This window comes from Pristiophorus japonicus, chromosome 6 (genome assembly GCF_044704955.1).
Source record: "Pristiophorus japonicus isolate sPriJap1 chromosome 6, sPriJap1.hap1, whole genome shotgun sequence".
NCBI lineage: Eukaryota > Metazoa > Chordata > Chondrichthyes > Pristiophoridae > Pristiophorus > Pristiophorus japonicus.
The window spans coordinates 143,728,269-143,751,946 of record NC_091982.1 but is presented as its reverse complement, the minus strand read 5'-3'; the positions used below and the strand labels follow the sequence as shown (position 1 = coordinate 143,751,946).

Here is a 23,678-nt window from a genome sequence, read left to right as displayed (position 1 = left end):
GCCGTGCTCGGAGTACGAGACGAAAATTACACAGCTCCAAAGCAATTCTCTGATCGCACTCTCATCAAGCTCCTGGCCGGAAGTGTAGGATCACGCCAAGATCCTTGATTCATTCTCCCACCTGGACCGAGGCCCCAGGCTGCATGTCAAGCACCATTAGAATTCCAACTTCTAACAGCATAAGGAGAGAGGACTACAGAGCTGCCACATCCAGTCAGCAGCAGCCCTGGGTACCTTTTGAACATGTATGTATGTTGGGGGATCAAAAAAGGTAGGGTGCAAGGTGGGTTGCTCAGGATAGTCCGTGAATCTGAGTTTGATTTGGTCCAAGTGTTTCCGGTGAATGAGTCCATTTGAAAGTTTAACCCGAAACACCCTGCTCCCCTCTTTGGCCATGACAGTGCCGGGAAGCCACTTGGGATCTTATCCATAATTAATACAAATACAGGATAATTGATTTCAATCTCGCGTGACACATTTGCGCTATCATGGTATGCACTTTGTTGAAGCCGCCTGCTCGCTACCTGTTCATGTAGATCAGGGTGAACGAACGAGAGCCTTGTCTTAAGTGCTCTTTTCATGAGCAGTTCAGCAGGTGGGATCCCAGTGAGTGAGTGGGGTCTCGTGCGGTAGCTAAGCAGGACTCGGGATAGGCGAGTCTGCAGTGAACCTTCAGTTACCCTCTTCAAGCCTTGCTTGATGGTTTGCACTGCTCTCTCTGCCTGACCATTGGACACTGGTTTAAACGGGGCAGATATGACATTTTTGATCCTGTTACGGGTCATGAATTCTTTGAACTCAGCAACTGGTAAAACATAGCCCATTGTCGCTCACCAGGACATCAGGTAAGCCATGAGTGGCAAACATGGCCCACAGGCTTTCAGTAGTGGCAACGGACGTGCTAGCCGACATTATCTCACATTCAATCCACTTGGAATACGCGTCTACAACCACAAGGAACATTTTAGCCAAGAACGGGCCTGCATAGTCAATGTGCACCCTAGACCACGATCTGGCGGGCCAAGACCATAAACTTAGCGGCGCCTCCCTGGGTACATTGCTTAACTGCGAGCATGTATTACATCTGTGAATGCATGACTCGAAGTCTGCATCGATACCGGGCCGCCACACGTGGGATCTGGCTATTGCTTTCATCATTACGATGCCTGGGTGGGTACTGTGGAGGTCATTGATGAAGGTGTCTCTGCCCTTCTTGGGGACCACTACTCGATTGCCCCACAGAAGGCAGTCTGCTTGTATAGACATTTCACCTTTGCGCCACTGGAGTGGCTTTATCTCTTCCTGCATTTCCACTGGGACACTGAACCAGCTCCCGTGAAGCACACAGCTTTTGACTAGAGATAATAAGGGGTCCTGGCTTGTCCAGGTTTTGATCTGCCAGGCAGTGATGGGTGATTGCTCACTTTCAAATGTTTTCATAACCATGGCTAGATCTGCGGGCTGCGCCATCCATTTCCACCCCCTTGTTGGGCAATGGCGGCCTACTGAGAGCATCGGCACAGTTTTCTGCGCCTGGCCTGTGGCGGATGGTGTAGTTGTATGCTAACAATGTGAGCGTCCATCTCTGGATGCAGGCCGATGCGTTGGTATTTATCCCTTTACTCTCGGAAAACAGGGATATAAGTGGCTTATGGTCAGTTTCCAATTCGAATTTTAGCCCAAATAGGTATTGATGCATTTTCTTTACCCCATAGACACACGCTAATGCTTCTTTCTCAATCATGCTGTAGGCTCTCTCAGCCTTAGACAGACTCCTGGATGCATAAGCAACCGGTTGCAGTTTCCCGAAATCATTAGCTTGTTGCAATACACACCCGACGCCATATGACGATGCATCACATGCTAGTACCAAACGCTTAAATGGATCATACAATACAAGCAATTTGTTTGAGCACAACAGTTTTCTCACTTTTACAATGGCATTTTCTTGGCTTTTGCCCCAAACCGATTCGTCCCCTTTTCGTAGTAAGACATGTAGTGGTTCTAACAGTGTACTGAGACCCAGTAAGAAGTTACCAAAGTAGTTCAGGAGTCCCAGAAACGACCGCAGCTCTGTCACGTTCTGTGGCCTCGGTGCGTTCTCGATTGCCTTCGTCTTCGCGTTGGTGGGCCTGATGCCGCCCGCCGCAGTCCTCCTTCCCAAAAACTCCACTTCAGGCGTCAGGAAAATGCACTTCGAGCGTTTTAACCTGAGCCTCACGCGGTTGAATCGACGAAGAACTTTCTCCAGGTTCTGCAGGTGCTCGACTGTGTTCCGACCTGTGACCAAGATGTCGTCCTGGAAGACCATGGTGTGCGGGACCGACTTCAGTAAACTTTCCATGTTTCTCTAGAATATCGCCGCCACTGATCGGATTCCAAACAGGCATGCGTTATAAACAAAAAGACCTTTGTGGGTGTTGATGCAGGTGAGGGCCCTCCTGTTCCTGCGTCATGTAGGCTGAAGTCAGATCCAGCTTTGTGAACGTCTTTCCTCCTGTCAGCGTTGCAAAGAGGTCGTCGGCCTTTGGTAGTGGGCATTGGTCCTGCAGGGAGAAACGATTGACAGTTACTTTGTAATCGCCAGATTCTGATGGTGCCGTCTCCCTTGAGGACTGGGACGATAGGACTGGCCCACTCGTTGAACTCGATCAGTGAAATGATGCCCTCTCTTTGCAGCCGGTCTAGCTCAATCTCTACTCTTTCTCTCATCATGTACGTTACTGCTCTCGCCTTGTGATGGATGGGTCGTGCCCCCGGAATTAGGTGGATCTGCACTTTTGCTCCTTGGAATTTCCCGATGCCTGGTTCGAACAGCGAAGGAAATTTGTTTAAGACCTGGGCACACGAAGTGTCGTCAGCGGGCGATAGCGCTCAGACGTTGTCCCAGTTCCAGCGTATCTTTCCCAGCCAGCTCTTACCGAGCAGCGTGGGACCATTGCCCGGTACCACCCAGAGTAGTAGCTTGTGCACCGCTCCATGGTAGGAGACCTTTACGGCAGCACTGCCGATTACAGGAATCAGTTCTTTTGTGTAAGTTCTTAGTTTCGTGCGAACTGGAGTTAAGACTGGCCTTGAGGCCTTGTTGCACCACAATCTTTCTAAAGTCTTTTTGCCCATGATGGACTGGCTCGCGCCCGCGTCCAGCTCCATTGACACAGGGAGTCCATTTAGTTCAACATTCAGCATGATCAGGGGACAATTCGTGGTGAATGTGTGCACCCAATGTACCTCTGCCTCCTCATTCTGAGGCTCTAGTTCTCCGTGGATCTATCCTTCTCTGCAGCATGGTGGTTTTCAGGTTTAACAGGATTTGCAGCTCGCCTGCACATTCGTTGGAGGTGTCCCATTGTTCCACAGCCCTTGCAAACGTATCCTTTGAATCGGCATGTATGGAAACGATATCACCCCCGCAGCACCAACAAAGTGTTAATGGCCTTGCATTCATCACCCTTGATGGTGGACTCAGACATCTGCAGATGTGCAGCTGCAGGTATGTGTGACCTGCCCTGTACGTTACGATTCGAAAACATCATCACTTTGTTCACAGTACTTGTAGCAGCACTTGCTGAGAGTTTGCTTCGTATTGTCACTGGTGGCAATGAACACCTAGGCTATCGCTATGGCCTTATTCAAGGTTGGGGTCTCTACAGTCAAAAGTTTGCAAAGTATGATTTCGTGGCCATTGCCAAGTACAAAAAAGTCTCTGAGCATGTGCTCCAAATGTCCTTCAAATGAGCAATGTCCTGCAAGACGTCTTAGCTCGGCAACATAACTCACCACTTCCTGGCCTTCAGACCTTTTGTAGGTGTAGAACCGGTATCTCGCCATCAGAACGCTTTCCTTCGGGTTCAAATGCTCTCGGACCAGTGTGCACAAATCATCGTACGATTTCTCCGTGGGTTTCGCTGGAGTGAGTAGATTCTTCATGAGGCCATACGTTGGTGCCCCACAGACGGTGAGGAGGATCGCTTTACGTTTGGCAGCGCTCTCTTCCCCATCTAACTCGTTGGCCACAAAGTATTGGTCAAGTCGCTCCACAAAAGTTTCCCAATCATCTCCCTCCGAGAATTTCTCCAGGATGCCCACTGTTTTCGCTATCTGTATCTCATCGCCAGTTGTTATGTATGGAGAAAGAGTCAGACTGAATACTGTGAACTCAAAGTAAAGTGTGACCGTAGTCTTTTATTGCAGATCTCCAGAGTGCCTCTCCGACCTGTGAGGTCTCCTTAAATACCTGTGCTCCCAAGCTCCAGGAGATGAGCCCTCTGCTGGCTGTACAGATTAAATATAAGTTTACATATATAACAGTAATGATGAAGGCCATCGCCAGGTCCCATGTATGGTGGCCAGGAACTGATTCTGAGCTGGAAGCATGCGTGCATCAGTGCAACACTTGCATTACAGCTCAGCAAAGCACCAGCGGAATCGCATCGAGTCTGTGGTCGTGGCCATCCAAACCTTGGTCCAGGATCCATGTAGATTTTGAAGGTCCCTTCCTGGGCAAGATGATTGAGTGGTGGTGGACGCTTATTTGAAGTGGATAGAATGAATAATCATGTGATCCAGCATGTCCACGGCAAACATAGCGAATCTCAATGTCATGTTCGCGACACATGGTCTGCCTGACATAGTGGTGAGCGACAATGGGTCAAGGTTCACCAGTCAGGAGTTAGTGCAACATAATGGCATAAAACATGTAAAGTCAGCACCGTTCAAGCCTGCGTCCAACGGGCAAGCTGAACATGCAGTACAAATTATCAAGCAAAGCATGAGGAGAGTAACCCAAGGGTCACTGCAAACCCGCTTGTCTTGCATATTACTGAGTTACAAGACAAGACCCCACACACCCACAGGGGTCTCACCTGCTGAACTCATGATGAAAAGAGATCTTAAGACCAAGCTATCTCTGGTACACCCAGGTTTAAATAATCATGTTGAATACTGAAGACAAAGTCAACAAGGGTACCACGATCGCGCAACTGTGTCACGCGAGATTTCTGTTAATGATCCTTTATAGAAACATAGAAAATAGGTGCAGGAGTAGGCCATTCGGCCCTTCGAGCCTGCAGCGCCATTCAATGAGTTCATGGCTGAACATGCAACTTCAGTATCCCATTCCTGCTTTCTTGCCATACCCCTTGATCCCCCTAGTAGTAAGGACTACATCTAACTCCTTTTTGAATATATTTAGTGAATTGGCCTCAACAACTTTCTGTGGTAGAGAATTCCACAGGTTCACCACTCTCTGGGTGAAGAAGTTTCTCCTCATCTCGGTCCTAAATAGCTTACCCCTTATCCTTAGACTGTGGCCCCTGGTTCTGGACTTCCCCAACATTGGGAACATTCTTCCTGCATCTAACCTGTCTAAACCCGTCAGAATTTTAAACGTTTCTATGAGATCCCCTCTCATTCTTCTGAACTCCAGTGAATACAAGCCCAATTGATCCAGTCTTTCTTGATATGTCAGTTCCGCCATCCCGGGAATCAGTCTGGTGAACCTTCGCTGCACTCCCTCAATAGCAAGAATGTCCTTCCTCAGGTTAGGAGACCAAAACTGTACACAATACTCCAGGTGTGGCCTCACCAAGGCCCTGTACAATTGTAGCAACACCTCCCTGCCCCTGTACTCAAATCCCCTCGCTATGAAGGCCAACATGCCATTTGCTTTCTTAACCGCCTGCTGTACCTGCATGCCCACCTTCAATGACTGATGTACCATGACACCCAGGTCTCTTTGCACCTCCCCTTTTCCTAATCTGTCACCATTCAGATAATAGTCTGTCTCTCTGTTTTTACCACCAAAGTGGATAACCTCACATTTATCCACATTATACTTCATCTGCCATGCATTTGCCCACTCACCTAACCTATCCAAGTCGCTCTGCAGCCTCATAGCATCCTCCTCGCAGCTCACACTGGCACCCAACTTAGTGTCATCCGCAAATTTGGAGATACTACATTTAATCCCCTCGTCTAAATCATTAATGTACAGTGTAAACAGCTGGGGCCCCAGCACAGAACCTTGCGGTACCCCACTAGTCACTGCCTGCCATTCTGAAAAGTCCCCATTTACTCCGACTCTTTGCTTCCTGTCTGACAACCAGTTCTCAATCCATGCCAGCACACTACCCCCAATCCATGTGCTTTAACTTTGCACATTAATCTCTTGTGTGGGACCTTGTCGAAATCCTTCTGAAAGTCCAAATATACCACATCAACTGGTTCTCCCTTGTCCACTCTACTGGAAACATCCTCAAAAAATTCCAGAAGATTTGTCAAGCATGATTTCCCTTTCACAAATCCATGCTGACTTGGACCTATCATATTACCTCTTTCCAAATGCACTGCTATGACATCCTTAATAATTGATTCCATCATTTTACCCACTACCGATGTCAGGCTGACCGGTCTATAATTCCCTGTTTTCTCTCTCCCTCCTTTTTTAAAAAGTGGGGTTACATTGGCTACCCTCCACTCCATAGGAACTGATCCAGAGTCAATGGAATGTTGAAAAATCCAGAGAAGGTTCACTAGGTTGATTCCAGAGATGAGGGGGTTGACTTATGAGGATAGGTTGAGCCTATACACATTGGAGTTTAGAAGAATGTGGTGTGATCTTCTTGAAACTTATAAGATAATGAGGACTCGACAAGGTGGATGCAGAGAGGATATTTCTACTCCTACAGGAAACTAAAACTAGGGGACAGAGTCTCAGATTAAGGGGCCGCCCATTTAAAACTGAGATGAGGAGAAATTTCTTCTCAGAGGGTTGTAAATCTGTGGAATTCTCTGCCCCAGAGCTATGGAGCTGGGTCATTGAATATATTTAAGGCGGAGATAGACAGATTTTTGAGCGATAAAGGAGTAAAGGGTTATGGTGAGCGGGCAGGGAAGTCGATGTGAGTCCATGATCAGATCAGCCATGATCTTATTGAGCGGAGCTCGAGGAGCAAAATGGCCTACTCCTATTTCTTATATTCTTAAGTTCTTATGTTCTAATCCGAATTAGATATCGTGTCTTTCACATGGATCCTCACACCAATCTTTCCAAAGATGAATGGAATTGAACTGAATTAAAATGGAATCAAACTAGTGTCCTGATTTTAAATAAAGGCAATTACAAAGGTATGAAGGCAGAGTTGGCTAAAGTGGACTGGGAAATAAATTAAAGGGTAAGACGGTAGATAACCAGTGGCAAACATTTAAGGAGATATTCCATAACTCTCAGCAAAGATATATTCCAGCGAGAAAGAAAGACTCTAAAAGGATGAAAAATCCGTTGATAATGAAGGAAGTAAAGGATGGTATCAAATTGAAAACAAAGGCATACAATGTTGCAAAGAATAGTGGAAGGACAGAGGATTGGGAAATTATTAGAAACCAGCAAAGGACGAGAAAGAGCGAGAAGATAGTTTATGAGAGTAAACTAGCAAGAAATATAAAAACAGACAGTAAGAGTTTCTACAGCTATATAAAAAGGAAGAGAGCAGCAAAAGTAAACGTTGGTCCCTTAGAGGATGAGACTGGGGAATTAATAATGGGAAACAGGGAAATGGCAGAGACTTCGAACAAATATTTTATATCTGTCTTCATGGTAGAAGACACTAATAGCATCCCAAAAAATGATAATCAAGGGGCTATTGTGGGGAGGTGGGGCAGACTTAAAACAATTATAACTAGAGAAAAAGTACTAAGCAAACTAATGGGACTAAAGGTGGACAAGTCCCTGGATCTGATGGCCTGCAGCCTAGGGTCTTAAAAGAAGTGGCTGCAGTTATAGTGGATGCATTGGTTGTAATGTAACAAAATTCCCTGGATTCTGGAGCGGTCTATTTACAATCTATATTAATGACTTGGATGAAGGCAATGTAGCCAAATTTGCTGATGATACAAAGATGGGTGGGAAAGCAAGTTGTGAGGAGGACACAAAGAATCTGCAAAGGGATATAGCCAGGCTAAATGAGTGGGCAAAAATTTGGCAGATGAAATATAATGTGGGAAAATGTGAGGTTTTGGTAAGAAAAATAAAAAAGCAAATTATTATTTAAATGGAGAGAGGTTACAAAATGCTCCGGTACAGAGGGATCTGGAGATCCTTGTACATTAAACACAAAATGTTAGTATGCAGGTACAGCAGGTAATTAGGAAAGCAAATGGAATGGTGGCTTTTATTGCAAGGGGGATGGAGTATAAAAGTAAGGAGGTCCTGCTACAACTGTACAGCGTATTGGTGAGAGCACATCTAGAATACTATGTGCAGTATTGGTCTCCTTATTTCAGGAGGGATATACTTCCATTGGAGGCAGTTCAGAGAAGGTTCACAAGGTTGATTCCTGAGATGAAGGGGTTGTTATATGAAGAAAGGTTGAGCAGTTTAGACCTATACTCATTGGAGTTTAGAAGACTGAGAGGTGATCTTATAAGATTCTGAGGAGGCTTGACAGGGTAGATGCAAAGAGGATGTTTCCTCTCGTAGGGGAATCTAGAATTAGGGGACATAGTTTCAGAATAAGGGGTCGCCCATTTAAAATAGAAATGAGTCGTCATTTCTTCTCTCGGAGGGTAGTGAGTCTTTGGAATTCTCTACCCCAGAGAGCTGTGGGAGCTGCGTCATTGAATATATTTAAGTGGAGATAGACAGATTTTTGAGAGATAAGGGAGTCAAGGGTTATGGGGAGCGGGCAGGGAAGTGGAGCAGAGCCCATGATCAGATCAGCCATGATCTTATTAAATGGTGGAGCAGGCTCAAGGGGGCCCGCCTACTGCTCTTATTTCTTATGTTCTTATGAAATACTTTAGTGAAGCCAAGCCAGATATGAAGTATTAAGCCGCTTTATTTTACAGACAGCAGGTTGTCATACGGATTTCATTCAACTAACAACAGAGTACTCCATGAGAACAAGAAAAAATTAAAGGTATGCCACACTACACTAATCAGTTCCTGGTTAACCTTCTGATCATGATTGGCTCTGGGCTGGGAGGGAGTTTCCCCTCACGAGGCCAGACCCAGCTGCCCATCCACCCATGTCTCTTCTTCCTTTTCTCTGTCTTTCCAGCTGGTGGGAGGCTATCCCTCACAGACTCCGGCCGCCATTAGTGATGTTAGCATGACTCCTCACCCTTTGGTATGTTTAAAGAAAAACATAGAAACATAGAAAATAGGTGCAGGATTAGGCCATGCGGCCCTTCGAGCCTGCACCACCATTCGATAAGATCATGGCTGATCATTCACCTCAGTACCCCTTTCCTGCTTTCTCTCCATACCCCTTGATCCCTTTAGCCATAAGGGCCATATCTAACTCCCTCTTGAATATATCCAATGATCTGGCATCAACAACTCTCTGCGGTAGGGAATTCACAGGTTAACAACTCTGAGTGAAGAAGTTTCTCCTCATCTCAGTCCTAAAAGGCTTACCCCTTATCCTTAGACTGTGTCCCCTGGTTCTGGACTTCCCCAACATCGGGAACATTCTTCCTGCATCTAACCTGTCCAGTCGAGTCAGAATTTTATATGTTTCTATATGAGATCCCCTCTCATCCTTCTAAACTCCAGTGAAAATAGACCCATTCGATCCAGTCTCTCCTCATGCGTCAGTCCTGTCAACAAGGGAATCAGTCTGGTGAACCTTTGCTGCACTCCCTCAATAGCAAGAATATCTTTCCTCAGATTGGAGACCAAAACTGAACACAATATTCCAGGTGAGGCCTCACCAACTGCACAACTGCATTAAGACCTCCCTGCTCCTATACTCAAATCCCCCAGCTATGAAGACCAACATACCATTTGTCTTCTTCACCGCCTGCTGTACCTGCATGCCAACTTTCAATGACTGACCATGACACCCAGATCTCATTGCACCTCCCCTTTTCCTAATCTGCCACCATTCAGATAATATTCTGCCTTCATGTTTTTGCCACCAAAGTGGATAACCTCACATTTATCCACATTATACTGCATCTGCCATGCATTTGCCCACTCACCTAACCTGTCCAAGTCACCCTGCAGCCTTTTAGCATCCTCCTCACAGCTCACACCGCCACCCAGTTTAGTGTCATCTGCAAACTTGGAGATATTACACTCAATTCCTTCATCCAAATCATTGATATATATTGTAAATAGCTGGGGTCCCAGCACCGAGCCCTGCGGCACTCCACTCGTCACTGCCTGCCATTCTGAAAAGGATCCGTTTATCCCGACTCTCTGCTTCCTGTCTGCCAACCAGTCCTCTATCCACGTCAGTACATTACACCCAATACCATGTGCTTTGATTTGTCAAGCATGATTTCCCTTTCATAAATCTATGCTGACTTGGACTGACCCTGTCACTGCTTTCCAAATGCGCTGCTATTTCATCTTTAATAATTGATTCCAACATTTTCCCCACTACTGATGTCAGGCTAACCAGTCTATAATGAACCGCTTTCTCTCTCCCTCCTTTTTTAAAAAGTGGTGTTACATTAGCTACCCTGCAGTCTATAGGAACTGATCCAGAATCGATGGACTGTTGGAAAATGATCACCAATGTATCCACCATTTCTAGCGCTACTTCCTTAAGTACTCTGGGATGCAGACTATCAGGCCCCAGGGATTTATCAGCCTTCAATTTCCTGAACACAATTTCCCGCCTAATAAGGATTTCCTTCAGTTCCTCCTTCTCTCTAGACCCTCGGTCCCCTAGTATTTCCGGAAGGTTATTTGTGTCTTCCTTCGTGAAGACAGAACCAAAGTATTTGTTCAACTAGTCTGCCATTTCTTTATTCCCCATTATAAATTCACCTGAATCTGATTGCAAGGGACCTATGTTTGTCTTCACTAATCTTTTTCTCTTCACTTATCTATAGAAGCTTTTGCAATATTTCCTACAACAGGTATTCCCAAAATGAATAGGGCCACCCTGACTGAATAAGCCTGGGATCATATAATTAACCCTCACCATCAGTTTGAAATAGACCGTGAGCTGTGACAGTCCACAAAATAGTTCTTCTAGCTTTGATACTTCTTTCCTCACATGTTTAATGCCTGCAACCTGTGTTTTGTTTTAAAACCTGTGCAAATTCACTTTGCTTTTATTGTGTATGCAGACTATAGATATACTCTCTGTGTATAGTTGCATAAGATGGAGACTTATTACCTGATGTACTATCAATAAGGTTTACACTGTGTATATACTATGCTGACACCACTAGAGGTGCAACTGGTGGAGACCGGGGTTTCCTGCCCCTGTAGCAGAGGCTGTCCACCAGAGGGCACTGCTGTGGGAGACCTGAGTCACCTCCCTAGGTGTGCAGGGCCCAGTAATAAAGGCTGCTCACCATGCTTGTGCCTCACTCTGGAGTTACGAATAAAAGACCAAGGTCACTACAGTTTGAGTACAACACATTGCCTCGTGGAGTTATTCATAGGTACATTACAGACATAACAGCTTTAAAACCCAACACTTAAATATAGCTCATTCCCAAATCCTTTCCTTAAAGGAAAATATGATCAAAAATCGGAAATGAGAGTTTCCGTGTGAAGCAAAACGTCTCGAAATTTTATTTTCCTTTCTTGTCTTATTCGGTTTCCAACATGGTCGTCACCATCTTTGAATTAATGTTGTCTGCATTTTATCAGCTTAAAGTCTGTGGGAGCGATCGAAGGCCAGAGTGTGAAGAGTTCCACAGCTTTGAGATCATGGGAAAGAACCACAGTAAGAGTCGACAAAATTTGTATTTATATAGCGTCTTTAACGTAGTGAAACATCCCAAGGCGTTTCACAGGAGTATTATGAGACACAAAATTTGACACGAGCCGCATAAGGAGAAATTAGGGCAGGTGACCGAAAGCTTGGTCAAAGAGGTAGGTTTTAAGGAGTGTCTTAAAAAGAGGAAAGATAGGTGGAGAGGTTTAGGCAGGGAGTTCCAGAGCATAGGGCCCAGGCAACAGACAGTACACAGTGTGCAATGAGTCTTGCTATCAATACAGAGAGGAGAAACAACATGTACGATCAACTATTACAGTTTAGGAGGAGAAAAGGGTAGATTTCAGAGGAGCAATTGCCATAGTATCATTGATAAAATTGAAGGAGACTGTAACAGTTATGATCAAAGGTTTTGGAGGTTAAAGGTGAGGCACGGGTTGCTCAACTTTATAGGAGAAACTGGGGAAAACTGCCATACAATGGACTCAATTTTCCCGGGTCATTTGCGGCATTTTTTTGGCGTGCACCGTTTTTTCTGGTGGAAGTATTTAATTCAAAGTTTCCCCCTGGAATCTGCGCCGGTGTAACTGCTTTAGTTACGATTTTTCTAGGTTAGGTTTTTTTGACATCACAGGGGGGCGTACCCTCATGTCTGCGCCAGTTTTCATCATTTTTCGCAGTTTGCCCCAAAATTTTTAATCCCAGGTCGGCATATCTGGCCACTCCAGATAGACAAGCTGGTGAGTAAACAAAACGCAGCGCACACTGAAAAATCGTCGCAGAAAGACATCATTGTTTTTCATCAAAGTTTTTGGTGGGAGTCAAAGAACACTTTAAATATCCATATTAAAGCTCAACGTTTCTACCTTTCAATGGAGTACATGGAGGTTGCTTGGATTTCTGAAGTCTGGGGGATGTGGGGGGGGGGAGGTGCCGAGCGGAAGGCTGCTGCACTAGGCACAAGACTGCAATAAGTTTTGGAGGGGGGGGGGGGGTGGGGGGGAGAAGTCACAAGACCTGGGTGTGGTCCATCCATACAGATCTTGGAGAGAGACAACTAAGAATCTGTCCAGTGTTTCTTCATTTCTTTGGGTGGAACTTTTATGTGACCTCTGCTGGTTGAATTTGTAATACAGATTGAGGGTGAGGAAGTAGTGTCTCAAACGAGCGTACTATGCTTAAACAAAGGGGACTACAGTGGGATGAGGGCAGAGTTGGCTAAAGTAGACTGGAAACACAGACTAAACGGTGGCACAATTGAGGAACAGTGGAGGACTTTTAATGAGCTCTTTCATAGTGCTCAACAAAAATATATTCCAGTGAAAAAGGGCGGTAAGAGAAGGGATAACCAGCCGTGGATAACCAAGGACAGATCAGCCATGATCTTGTTGAATGGCAGAGCAGGCTCGAGGGGCTAGATGGCCTACTCCTGTTCCTAATTCTTATGTTCTTATGTTCTTATGTCCAGCTCCTGCCATCTGGTCTCAATCACAGTAACTAGTGCCTCCACTTCATCCTGTAAGAAATTTTTGGCCCTTGCACCGCGTTGCATCTTGTGTTGCTGCAGCTCCGATTTTTCCAACGCTCTCACACAGCACTCAACGTTGTCACACACAAAACTAGCCGTTTAAAAATGGCCGATTGCCAACCCGGAGCTGTAATGCGCATGTGTGTCCATTGAAATAACGTCAAAAACTTCACTTTTTTTCCCCCGCGCATGCGCAGAAGGTGCATCATCATTTTTTTTGGCGCAGACAGGAAGTTCCACCTCCCCGAGACAACTGGACACGCTGCACGATGCCAAATTTGAATTATACAGAGAAAACTTTGGCAAAATATTTCTGGCACATTTCTGGCCTAGAAAAACGGACGTAACTCTGGCAATATGCCAGAAAACAGGCTTGGGCAAAATTGAGCCCAATAACTTTACTGCACTGGTCAGAATTTTACCAAACCATTGTTAAGGGTATTTATGCAAGAAATAGCAGCAGCGGGGGGAAAAGCAGTTTTTAAGTGTAGCTAAAACTAGGAATAGGTCCTTACTGAAAGTCTCTCAGTGCATTTACCTTACCACACTGCTATTCTGAGCAACACAGCAAGATAATGAGACCACATTACAACTTCAGGAAGTAACAAAATCCAGCTGAAAAATTTAAGGAAATGGCCTCCCAAGTGGGTATTGGCAAGCCCCAATTAAAGTTATCAGGACTTCCAGAAAGCCTTCAGTAATGTTCTGCACTAAAGTGTCACAGTGTCAGCTGTGGCTTGGTGGGTAGCACTCTCACCTCCCAGTCAGAAGGTTATGGGTTCAGGTCCCACTCCCATTCCAGGGACTTGAGCATAGAAATTTAAGTTGACACTCCAGTGCAGTGTCCCCTGGCACTATTTTGAAGGGGAGTTATCCCGGTGTCCTGGACAATATTTATCCCTCAATCATCATCATAAAAAAAACCTGATTATCTGGTCATTATCACATTGCTGTGTGTGGGAGCTTGCTGTGCGCAAAATGGCTGCCGCGTTTCCCACATTACAACAGTAACTATACTTCAAAAGTACTTCATTGACTGTAAAGCGCTTTGGGACGTCCGATGGTCGTGAAAGGCGCTATATAAATCTAAGTCCTTCTTTCTTTAAGGCTGCACCAACATTAAAACAGTGGGTACCTCAGTAAAATTCACAATAACTGATTGAAAGAAGACAAGCATTTGCCATTATGATTCAGGCTTCTCCCAACACTTGTGCCTCCTCTGAACTGAAACTCAATCTTGTATGTGGAGTAATTGAGAAACGCATGCCTCAAGGTTAATGAGCCACCCTTGTACCATTGGGGTACACACCATTGTACAAGAGGCCCACCCTATACTCTGATCCCTCAAGCTAAAACTATTGGTCAGCCTTACTGCAAAACATAGATTTATACAGAAGGTGTTGAGACACAGTAGCAACGTGGTACTTAGCTTTCTCTCAAGCTTATTTTCTGGAAATAAATCAAACAGTTTCAAATTCTCAATCTTCAAACTAATGTTGCCTTTCAACAAGCCGGTCAGGAAGTCTCTATAGTTTGGATGTAATATTTGAGAACTCAATTGTAACAGACCCCTCCTACCAGTCTGGATGATTGCCCCTGCTCAGTGCTATGTTTGAGATTCATGGCTTGTAGGGCCTGTGAGGGTTAGAATTTTAACTTTGTCTACTCAGTAATTAGCCATGAGCTTGGGTGAAAACACCTTCATGTGCAGGATAGGAAGAGCCCATTCAACCTCCAAGCTGACAAGGCTTCTGTTCTCAAGCAGAAACATGGGAGCTCAGAGATATCTGGAGAGGAAACACAAGCCTTGGACAACTGCTGGGAGGATCTTCTACTTGTGAGGGCAATGGTAAGAACATAAGAAATAGGTGCAAGAGTCGGCCCTTCGGCTTCTCGAGCCTGCTCCGCCATTCAATAAGATCATGGCTGGATCATCGACCTCTACTCCACTTTCGCACCCGATCTCCATATCCCTCAATTCTCCATAATGATTGAATGTTTATGGCCATGTTGTCGACTCTAGCTGACTGTTGAAGAGAGATAATAATCTCTTAACTCAGATGCCACCTTGACAAAGAGACCAAGTGATGCCGCCCACACAAGGGAGTGAGACTTTCCCAGCCTCCCTCCCTTCTCCCTCCACCCAAGGTAACGAGTGTGACTTTCCCTGACCCCCATAGGAATGAGAGCAACTTTACTAGCCATCCTCCCTGCCCACACAAGTGACTTTCCTCTCTCCAAGCCCCCACCTCACCCAAGGGAATGACAGCAACTTTCTGGTCCCTGTTGCTGTTTCAAACCATCACACTGGCTTGCCCCGAACTACAGTAAGCAATGTTCCAGAGATAGCCGTACCGCCCTACGTGCAAGATGGTCGTCTCCTTTGTACACGAGCTGAGCCCAGATACTTTGCAGACGGGTGTGTAATCCTATGTAATCCAGGTGGGTTCCCATCTTGCCAAGTGCCTGACTGCTACCACCATCAGCTGTGGAGGTGGTCACCTTTGGGGGATGGTCCTGGGGTAGGTTGTCTTCTTGTGACCACCAGTGATGCTTTTCCAGGTAGTGCCGGGATCTCTGAGTGATGGCCTGTGTTACGAGACCAATAGTTACCAGCTGCAAGGAACCAGGTGCAGTCTGCCCCTGATTTACATAGAATTCAGGACCAATTGATGCAGATGATGTCTCACTATCAGTATCTTACTGGTTTATTGATATGAAGTTTTCTCTTGAATTCTCAGCACTGACATTAAAAAAGCAGCTCGATGCCATTCCCTGCACTCTCAGCCTCATTTGGTAAGTCCCCAGTTTTCACTGAGGTTGAGTTCTTGTCAGTACATGCTACAGGGTGGATATGCTCTTTAGCGTTCTTTGTTCGTCTATCCTGTTCTGAACAGTGCAAGACATGTAATGCAGCTGTTCCTCGGGGGTGAATCAGAAGCATCATGCAACAAGCGATTCACTTGATTATGACAACAGTGATCCTGAATCAGGTATTGCGCACAGTAATTAAAACCTTTTCGGCAGATGTTGTGCAGACATGGTGACCCAACGGTGGATGCACCGAGATTGTTTTTGATACAGACAATATATCCCATAGGGTACTGCACGATCACAGGCCAAGTGTGGCACACTCATGAACAGGGAACCCGGCCCTACCACATTTGTGATGCTGTGTTCTGTCAAAGTATCGCAACACATACAGCTGGAGAGATAATCCAGCAAAGAAGGAGCCAAATTGAATTCTAGCTGGGCGAATTGAGCTGCGCTTCTAAAGGAGACCAAGGGCTGACAATGATTGACACCTACAAACAATCAGAAAAAAGGAGACTCGGGCTGGATCAGACTGAGGGGAACAGAGTGCATGGGGGTCAGACTGAGGGGAACACAGTGAGTGGGCTGGGTCAGACTGAGAGGAACACAGAGTGGGCTGGGTCAGACTGAGGGGAACACAGCGAGTGGGGACAGACTGAGGGAAAACAGAGTGAGTGGACTGGGTCAGACTGAGGGGAACACAGCGAGTGGGGACAGACTGAGGGAACACAAGCAGGAATTCATCAGAGCTTTACCAGCGATGGTGGATGGAACCAAAATGAAGAGCACGAGCTCGTCAACAATTGCCATTGACTACAACCAATCAGAAAAAAAAACAAGACATCTGCAGAAAGCCCAGGCAATAAAACCCAAACCAATAATTCAAACTCTTGCCAAATACTCCAATTTGAGGCCGAGGCCCTCGACACAGCAATCATATTCCAAGCGTCTACAACATTGTGCAGGTGTCGGAGTATGAAAAAGTATATTATTCTGAATTGTTGAATTCTTTAATCTATGTCAAATATTATTTATCGATATATTTTCAGCCAACTTCAGAACCAATTCCGTTTCTGTTAGGAACTAGTTTGGGATTCATCACTTTCAAAAAAATTTAATAATTTGACTGCAGGAACATTAGAGACAGAGATAACCTGCTTTTGATACATTCACGTTTAGGCAATTTAATACTTGGTGGGTTAAGATGTATCCGTTAAATTACCAATCGCAAATTATTGCCTCAGAAACACATGATATGATGCAAGCGGTGTGGCTAATTCTATTGGTAGATAATTCAAAGCTCTTTATGCAGCCATGAATTTGCTGCCATTTTGGTTATTTATCTACTGCCCTCTACTGTGCCTTTCCATAGTTACACCAGGAATGATACCTTGCTCTGAGAATTACTGAGCACGCCCCATACAGTAAATACATAGAACTGCATGGAATTTACAACATGGAAACAGGCCATTTGGCCCAAACAGCCCGTGTCAGCATTTACCCATCACACGAGCAAACATTTACCGACCTCAGTCCCTTTACATTCATCCGCCTGTTTTGAAATATAGAAACATAGACAATAGGTGCAGGAGTAGGCCATTCGGCCCTTCTAGCCTGCACCGCCATTCAATGAGTTCATGACTGAACATGCAACTTCAGTACCCCATTCCTGCTTTCTCGCCATACCCCTTGATCCCCCTAGCAGTAAGGACTTCATCTAATCTGGACTGGAACTCATTCCTCACACTGACCACCTTACATTTTCTGGTCCATCTCAAAAGACTGGATCGGAGATTCACATCCACTGCGCTCTGTGCCAGCAAATGTTTCTTTTCAGTGCATTTATATAGTGTCTTTAATATAACAAAAACTCCACTGTGTTTTACAATGAAGATAGATAAGGGAATGGATGGCAAAAATCACAGAGGGAGAGCTGGAGAGTGAGACAAGAGATTGGGTTAAAGAAAAGTGAAATTTGAAAGGTGGAGAGAGACTTGGAGGCAGAAGGGTTTGGTGGGCAGGGAGAGATCCAGAATAGAACTGAAGCAGTTGAAGGTTCCATCAGCAATGGTGGGCAATGGGCTGGGTGGTTGCACAAAAATCCAGAGTGAGAGAGGGGAATGATGCTCTCGGGTCATGGCATTATTTGACGGGGAGCGGAAGAGTTTTTCTCGGTATCCGGGCCAACTTCAGTAAAACAGATCAACTGGCCATTTGCCTCAGTGCTGTTTGTGGGACCTTGCTGAGCGTAAATTGACTGCCCTGTTCCCTACATTACAACAGCGACTACAGTTCAAAAGTATTTCATTGGCTGTAAAGCACTTTGTACGTCCCGAGGATGTAAAGAACATAAGAAATAGGAGCAGGAGTAGGCCATTTGGCTCCTTTGGCCTGCTCCGCCATTCAATGTGATCATGGCTGATCTGATCTTGGCCTCAACTCCACTTCCCTGCCCGCTCCCCATAACCCTCAACTCCCTTATCATTCAAAAATCTATCTCCACCTTAAATTTATTCAATGACCCAGCCTCCACAGCTCTCTGGGGTAGAGAATTCCACAGATTCACAAACTTCAGAGAAGAAATTCCTCCTCATCTCCATTTTAAATGGGTGACATCTTATTCTGAAACTATGTCCCCTAGTTCTAGATTCCCCCATGAGGGGAAACATCCTCTCTGCATCTACTCTGTCAAGCCCCCTCAGAATCTTATACGTTTCAATATCACCTCTCAATCTAAACTCCAGTATAGGCCCAACCTGCTCAGCCTTTCTTTAAAAGACAACACCTTCATCTCAAGAATTAACCTCGTGAACCTTCTCTGAACTGCCTCCAATGCAAGTATATTCCTCTTTAAATAACGAGACCAAAACTGTACGCAGTATTCCAGGCGTGGTCTCACCAATACCCTGTTCAATTGTAGCAGGACTTCCTTACTTTGATACTCCATCCCCCTTGCGATAAATGCCAACGTGCTATTTGCCTTCGTAATTACTTGTTGTACCTACATGCTAACTATTTGTGTTCCATGTACAAGGACCCCTAGATCCATCTGTACTCTTCCCTACCAAAGTGGATAACCTCACATTTTCCCACATTATACTCCATCTGCCAAATTTTGACCCACTCACTCAGCCTATCTATATCCTTTTACAGATTCTTTGTGCCCTCCTTACAACTTGCTTTCCCACCTATCTTTGCATCAGCAGCAAATTTGGCTACACTCGGTCCCTTCATCCAAGTCATTGATATAGATTGTAAATAGTTGAGGCCCCAGCACTGATCCTTGTGGCACCCCACGAGTTAAGAGTTTGCCAACCTGAAAATTATCCATTTATCCCGACTCTCTTTTCTGTAAGTTAGCCAATCCTCTATCCATGGTAATACATTACCGTGAGCTCTTATCTTGTGCAGTAACCTTTTTTGTGGTACTTTATCGAATGCCTTCTGGAAATCCAAATACACGACATCTACTGGTTCCCCTTTATCCACCCTGCTCGTTACATCCTCAAAGAACTCCAGCAAATTTGTCAAACATGATTTCCCTTTCATAAAACCATGCTGGCTCTGCTTGATTGAATTATGATTTTCTAAATGTCCTGCTACTGCTTCCTTAACAATGGACTCCAGCATTTCCCAAAGACAGATGTTAGACTAGCTGGTCTATAGTTTCCTGCTTTTGTTAATACGGATTCTTTTCCCCTCAATCTGTTTCAGCGAATACACTGACACGCGAACACCTCTTGCCTTTTCTGTAAAAGACCTTTATTGAAGATTCTCCGGCCGGGACTTGTCAAGACAAAGGGACACTCTCAATCAGAGCCTGTTTACCTTCCTCTGGACAAGTCCCTTTTCAGCGCGAAAAGCACAGTAGATATACATTTTCAAAACAGAACACATTTGATTAGCACTTGGTCTACCCAATCCCTTTCTGCTCCCCCCGCCCCCCCCAAAGTACGTCCAATGGCAGGCAAGAAAGTCTCCCAATTAGGGCTGGTGTCAGGTAGGTTAGTTATAGCTTTGCTACACTGTCTTCCCTTATCAGTAAAGAACCCAATTAGTTTCTCTTCCTCCTTATCAGTAGAAGCTATTACTTTTCCCTTCCTATCTAGGATTGCTTTCTTTCTTTGTGCTGTCTTGGGCTTTCTCATGACCCGTGTCTAACCTCAACTTCAACTCTTGGTAACCTTTTTTTTCTGTTGATTCTGCAGTTGTCTGCATCTTGACCATTTCTTTAGCTATTTTGCCATGATTCCCTATCTCCATCCTTTTGCCACCTTCTCTAGCCATCTACCACTTTCGCAACCCTTTTACACATTCTCACTTTCTTTCTCCCTTTTTTTTTTTTAAAATAGGGGCGTTACATTTGCAGTTTTCCAATCCGCTGAGACCCTTCCAGAATCCAGGGAGTTTTGATGGATGCATTGGTTGTAATCTACTATCTCTGCAGCCACTCCTTTTAAGACCTTGGGATGAAGGCCATCAGGTCCAGGGGACTTGTCCACCTTTAGTCCCATTAGTTTGCCGAGTACTTTTTCTCTAGTGATAGTGATTGTTTTAAGTTCCCCCTCCCAATAGCCCCTTGATTATCAATTATTGGGATGCTTTTAGTGTCTTGTACCGTGAAGACTGATACAAAATATTTGTTCAAAGTCTCTGCCATTTCCATGTTTCCCATTATTAATTCCTCAGCCTCATCCTCGAAGGGACCAATATTTACTTTAGCTACTCGCTTCCTTTTTATATACCTGTAGAAGCTCTTACTATCTGTTTTTATATTTCTTGCCAGTTTACTCTCATAAATTATCTTCTCTATTATTTTTTTAGTCATACATAGAAACGTAGAAAATAGGTGCAGGAGTAGGCCATTCGGCCCTTCGAGCCTGCACCACCATTCAATATGATCATGGCTGATCATGCAACTTCAGTACCCCATTCCTGCTTTCTCTCCTTACCCCTTGATCCCTTTAGCCATAAGGGCCACATCTAACTCTCTTTTGAATATATCTAATGAACTGCCCTCAACAACTTTCTATGGTAGAGAATTCCACAAGTTTACAATTCTCTGAGTGAAGAAGTTTCTCCTCATCTCGGTCCTAAATGGCTTACCTAATAATATACTAATCCTCTGGCCTTCCACTATTCTTCGCAACATTGTATGCCTTTGTTTTCAATTTGATACCATCCTTTACTTCCTTTGTTAGCCACGGATGGTTCATCCTTCTCTAAGAGTCTTTCTTTCTCATTGGAATATATCTTTGCTGGGAGTTATGAAATATCTCCTTAAATGTTTGCCACTGTTTCCTACTATTTTACCCTTTAATCTATTTTCCCAGTCCACTTTAGCCAATTCTGCCTTCAAAGGTGGATAAGCAATGGCAAACATTGAAAGATCACATTGATGAACTTCAGCAATTGTACATCCCTGTCTGGAGTAAAAATAAAACGGGGAAGGTGGCTCAACCATGGCTAACAAGGAAAATTAAGGATAGTGATCGAACCAAGGAAGAGGCATATAAATTGGCTAGAAAAAGCAACAAACCTGAGGACTGGGAGAAATTTAGAATTCAACAGAGGAGGACTAAGGGTTTAATTAAGAGGGGGAAAATAGAGTATGAGAGGAAGCTTGCAGGAAACATAAAAACTTACTGCAAAAGCTTCTATAAATATGTGAAGAGAAAAAGATTTGTGAAGACAAACGTTGGTCCCTTGCAGTTGGATTCAGGTAAATTTATAATGGGGAACAAAGAAATGGCAGACCAATTGAACAAATACTTCGGTTCTGTCTTTACGAAGGAAGACACAAATAACTTTCCGGATGTACTAGGGGACAATGGGTCTAGTGAGAAGGAGGAACTGAAGGATATCCTTATTCGGCGGAAAATTGTGTTAGGGAAATTGATGGGATTGAAGGCTGATAAATCCCCGGGGCCTGATAGTCTGCATACCAGAGTACTTAAGGAAGTGGCCCTAGAAATAGTGGATGCATTGGTGATCATTTTCCAACAGTCTATCGACTCTGGATCAGTTCCTATGGACTGGAGGGTAGCTAATGGAACACCACTTTTTAAAAAAGGAGGGAGAGAGAAAACAGGTAATTATAGACGGGTTAGCCTGACATCAGTAGTGGGGAAAATGTCGGAATCAATCATTAAGGATGAAATAGCAGTGCATTTGGAAAGCAGTGACAGGATTGGACCAAGTCAGCATGGATTTCTGAAAGGGAAATCATGCTTGATGAATCTTCTGGGATTTTTTGAGGATGTGACTAGCAGAGTGGACAAGGGAGAACCAGTGGATGTGGTGTATTTGGACTTTCAAAAGGCCCGCACAAGAGATTGGTGTGCAAAATCAAAGCGCATGGTACTGGGGGTAATGTACTGACGTGGATAGAGAACTGGTTGGCAGACAGGAAACAGAGAGTCGGGATAAACGGGTCCTTTTCAGAATGGTAGGCAGTGACTAGTGGAGTGCCGCAGGGCTCAGTGCTGGGACCCCAGCTCTTTACAAAATACATTAATGATTTAGATGAAGTTTGCAGATGACACTAAATTGGGGGCGGTGTGAGCTGTGAGGAGGACGCTAAGAGGTTGCAGGGTGACTTGGACAGGTTAGGTGAGTGGGCAAATGCATGGCAGAAACAGAATAATGTGGATAAATATGAGGTTATCCATTTTGGGAGCAAAAACACGAAGGCAAAATATTATCTGAATGGCGGCAGATTAGGAAAAGGGGAGGTGCAACGCGACCTGGGAATCATGGTACATCAGTCATTGAAAGTTGGCATGCAGGTACAGCAGGCGGTGAAGGCGGCAAATGGTATGTTGGCCTTCATAGCTAGGGGATTTGAATATGGAAGCAGGGAGGTCTTACTGCAGTTGTACAGGGCCTTGATGAGGCCTCACCTGGAATATTGTGTTCAGTTTTGGTCTCCTAATCTGAGGAAGGACGTTCTTGCTATTGATGGAGTGCAGCGAAGGTTCACCAGACTGATTCCCGGGACGGCAGGACTGACATATGAGGAGAGACTGGATCAACTGGGCCTTTATTCACTGGAGTTTAAAAGGATGAGAGGGGATTTCATAGAAACGTATAAGATTCTGATGGGACTGGACAAGTTAAATGTGGGAAGAATGTTCCCGATGTTGGGGAAGTCCAGAACCAGGGGACATAGTCTTAGGATAAGGGGTAGGCCATTTAGGACTGAGATGAGGAGAAACTTCTTCACTCAGAGTTGTTAACCTGTGGAATTCCCTGCCGCAGAGTTGTTGATGCCAGTTCATTGGATATATTCAAGAGTTAGATATGGCCCTTACGGCTGAAGAGATCAAGGGGTATGGCGAGAAAGCAGGAAAGTGGGTCCTGAGGGAATGATCAACCATGATCTTATTGAATGGTGGTGCAGGCTCGAAGGGCCAAATGGCCTACTCCTGAACCTATTTTCTATGTTTCTATACCTTTGTAATTACCTTTATTTTAATTCAGGGCATTGGTTTGAGACCTAGCTTTCTCACCCTCAAACTGAATTTGAAATTCTAGCATGCTGTGATCACTCTTCCCAAGAGGATCCTTTACTATGAGATTAATTAATCCAGTCTCATTACACATTACAAGATCTAAAATGGTCTGCTCCCTGGTTGGTTCCACAACATATT

At 44.8% G+C, this 23,678-nt stretch overlaps 1 protein-coding gene across 3 annotated transcripts in view; it reads right to left on the bottom strand.

Annotated features, from left to right (window-relative positions):
- The window catches only part of thap4 (THAP domain containing 4), an 86,972-nt gene that overhangs the window by 35,443 nt on the left and 27,851 nt on the right, over positions 1-23,678 (bottom strand). The gene's annotated exons all lie outside the window — the stretch shown is intronic.